Consider the following 4,443-nt stretch of genomic DNA (forward strand, 5'->3'; position numbering starts at 1 on the left):
TGGATGAGTCCCTTCGGCGGACACACTGCCAGCTATTGCTCTCCAGGGGCGCGATCCGATATCGATCGCAGTTTGCGGCGCAAGCGAGGGAACCGGCGTCGCCCGCAGTTTCAGCTCGCAACTCGAGCCATCCCATATAAGTCGCCGTCAGATGCTAACGTGCCGTAAGTCTCACAAACCAGCGATGTCCAGAAATCTGCGTAAGTACAAATTTCTGGCGTCGCCAGTGACTTGCGGCACGTTAGAATCTGCCGGCGCCTATAAAACCTGACTAAAGTTTAAAACACCCGCACTGTCTAACACGGCTCCCTAACATAGCCCGCACTGTCTAACACGCCTCCCTAACATAACCCGCACTGTCTAACACGCCTCCCTAACATAGCCCGCACTGTCTAACCCTCTATCCGCTATCCCCCCTCACTATCCTAACAATAAAAAAGCTATTAACCCCTAAACCGCCGCTCCTTTACCCCGCCGCAACCTAATAAAGTTATTAACCCCTAAACCGCCGCTCCCGTACCCCGCCGCCAGCTATATTATATCTATAACCCCCTAAAGTGAGCCCCTAACACCGCCGCCATCTATATTAAAATTATTAACCCCTAATGTAAGCCCCTTACACCGCCGCCATCTCTATTAAAATGATTAACCCCTAATTTAATCTACCTACCCTGCCGCCAGCTATATTATCTATATTAACCCTAAGTATATTATAGTTAATATAGGTATTACATTATATATATTAACTATATTAACCCTAATTATATTAGGGTTAATATAGTTACTATAGTATTTATATTAACTATATTAACTCTATCTAACCCTAACTAAATTTATATTAAATTAATCTAATTCATTTATAAACTAAAATATTCCTATTTAAATCTAAATACTTACATATAAAATAAACCCTAAGATAGCTACAATATAATTAATAATTACATTGTAGCTATGTTAGGGTTAATATTTATTTTACAGGTAAATTGTTAATTATTTTAACTAGGTATAATAGATATTAAATAGTTATTAACTATTTAATATCTACCTAGTTAAAATAATTACCCAATTACCTGTAAAATAAATCCTAACCTAAGTTATAAATACACCTACACTATCAATAAATTAAATAAACTACAAACATCTATCTAAAAATACAATTAAATTAACTAAACTAAATTACAAAAACAAACAAACACTAAATTACAAAAAATAAAAAAAAGATTACAAGATTTTTAAGCTAATTACACCTATTCTAAGCCCCCTAATAAAATAATAAACCCCCAAAATAAAAAAAATTCCCTGCCCTATTCTAAATTAAACAAATTTCAAAGCTCTTTACCTTACCAGCCCTTAAAAGGGCCTTTTGTGGGGCATGCCCCAAAGAATTCAGCTCTTTTGCATTCAACAAATACAATCCCCCCCCCCCCATTACAACCCACCACCCACATACCCCTATTCTAAACCCACCCAAACCCCCCTTAAAAAAGCCTAACACTACCCCCCTGAAGATCTCCCTACCTTGTCTTCACCACACCGGGCCGAACTCCTGATCCGATCCGGGCGATGTCGTCCTCCAAGCGGCAAAGAAGAATTCTTCCTCCGGCGATGTCATCCTCCAAGCGGCAAAGAAGAATTCTTCCTCCGGCGACGTCTTCCTCCAAGCGGCAGCAAAGTCTTCATTCTTCCGGCGGCATCTTCAATCTTCTTTCTTCGCTCCGCCGCCACGGAGCATCCATCCCGGCCGACTGCTGAACTTGGAATGAGGTACCTTTAAATGACGTCATTCAAGATGGCTCCGATCAGCCAATAGAATGCGAGCTCAATCTGATTGGCTGATTGGATCAGCCAATCGGATTGAACTTGAATCTGATTGGCTGATTCAATCAGCCAATCAGATTTTTTTAACTTAATTCCAATTGGCTGATAGAATCCTATCAGCCAATCGGAATTCGGCAGACGCCATCTTGGATGACGTCATTTAAAGGTACCTCATTCCAAGTTCAGCAGTCGGCCGGGATGGATGCTCCACGGCGGCGGAGCGAAGAAAGAAGATTGAAGATGCCGCCGGAAGAATGAAGACTTTGCTGCCGCTTGGAGGAAGACGTCGCCGGAGGAAGAATTCTTCTTTGCCGCTTGGAGGATGACATCGCCGGAGGAAGAATTCTTCTTTGCCGCTTGGAGGACGACATCGCCCGGATCGGATCAGGAGTTCGGCCCGGTGTGGTGAAGACAAGGTAGGGAGATCTTCAGGGGGGTAGTGTTAGGCTTTTTTAAGGGGGGTTTGGGTGGGTTTAGAATAGGGGTATGTGGGTGGTGGGTTGTAATGGGGGGGGGGGATTGTATTTGTTGAATGCAAAAGAGCTGAATTCTTTGGGGCATGCCCCACAAAAGGCCCTTTTAAGGGCTGGTAAGGTAAAGAGCTTTGAAATATGTTTAATTTAGAATAGGGCAGGGAATTTTTTTTATTTTGGGGGTTTATTATTTTATTAGGGGGCTTAGAATAGGTGTAATTAGCTTAAAAATCTTGTAATCTTTTTTTTATTTTTTGTAATTTAGTGTTTGTTTTTTTTTGTAATTTAGTTTAGTTAATTTAATTGTATTTTTAGATAGATGTTTGTAGTTTATTTAATTTATTGATAGTGTAGGTGTATTTGTAACTTAGGTTAGGATTTATTTTACAGGTAATTGGGTAATTATTTTAACTAGGTAGATATTAAATAGTTAATAACTATTTAATATCTATTATACCTAGTTAAAATAATTAACTATTTACCTGTAAAATAAATATTAACCCTAACATAGCTACAATGTAATTATTAATTATATTGTAGCTATCTTAGGGTTTATTTTATAGGTAAGTATTTAGATTTAAATAGGAATATTTTAGTTTATAAATGAATTAGATTAATTTAATATAAATTTAGTTAGGGTTAGATAGAGTTAATATAGTTAATATAAATACTATAGTAACTATATTAACCCTAATATAATTAGGGTTAATATAGTTAATATATATAATGTAATACCTATATTAACTATAATATACTTAGGGTTAATATAGATAACATAGCTGGCGGCGGGGTAGGTAGATTAAATTAGGGGTTAATAATTTTTATATAGGTGGCGGCGGTGTAAGGGGTCAGATTACGGGATAGATAAGGTAGATGGCGGCGGTTTTAGGGGCTCACAGTAGGGGGTTAGTTTATGTAGATGGCGGCGGGGTCCGGGAGCGGCGTTTTAGGGGGTAATAACTTTATTAGGGATTTCGGGGGGGGGGGATCGCGGTTGACAGGGAGATAGACATTGCGCATGCGTTAGGTGTTAGGTTTATTTTAGCAGATCGCAGTTGACAGGGAGATAGACATTGCGCATGCGTTAGGTGTTAGGTTTATTTTAGCAGCCAGTTTAGGAAGTTACGGGGCTCCAATAGTCAGCGTAAGGCTTCTTACGGCTGCTTTTTGTGGCGAGGTGAAAATGGAGTAAGTTTTCTCCATTTTCGCCACGTAAGTCCTTACGCTGCATATTGGATACCAAACTGCGCGGGTTTGGTATACCTGCCTATGGCCCAAAAAACTGCGGGCGACGGCAGAAATATACGCGCGTAACTTCTAGCTTACGCCGTATATAGGATACCAAATCCGCGCAATTATTGGCGTCGCCGGCTTTTGCGGGCGACGATTTTTATCGGATCGACCCCCAGATCTCTTCTTTCCTGGAGAGCGAGGTCTTTTGGGCTTTAGAACCATAAATAAAATCATAGTGCTCTAAAACAAGGGTCACTAAAACTTTATTCTGCTCAAAATTAAATTGTATGCTGCGTCCTGACTTTGTCTTCCCAGGCGCAGACATAACAAGATAAAAATATGTTTAAGCAGCTAGACAATAAATAAATAGCAATAAATATAAATAAATATATCAGCAATTATTTCTCTTGTACCTATAGCTCTTGTAAAGCATAGGTGATTATACTCCATTTTAAATTCCCTTTTATAGACATGTAATAGGTAGACAATCAGAAGTTAACAATTATAAAATCATCTAAATTTTTTAAAGTATTAAGAAATTGTTCACATAATTTCGTCATTTATGACGCCTGTTTAATATAATGATAGAATAATGATCTATAATTGTCGATGTCAGTAAAGCAATATTATTGAATGTTTTAAAATACATCTATGGCGCATTATAAATTAGTTGTTGATGGTGAATTCGTCATCCTTGTCTACAGTGTCATACTTGTCTACAAGGTGTCATCCATTTCTACGGGGCGTCATACATGTCTACAGTGTGTCATACTTGTGTACAAGGTCATCCTTGTTTATAGGGCATCAGATTTGTCTACAGTGTGTACCATTTCACACGTATTGTTTGAGAGCGCTATTGTCCGATAGGAGAGGGATCACTTCTTTAAATATTTGATGATACTCTGAACCCGCATGAATC

The sequence above is a fragment of the Bombina bombina genome, chromosome 7 (genome assembly GCF_027579735.1).
Source record: "Bombina bombina isolate aBomBom1 chromosome 7, aBomBom1.pri, whole genome shotgun sequence".
NCBI lineage: Eukaryota > Metazoa > Chordata > Amphibia > Anura > Bombinatoridae > Bombina > Bombina bombina.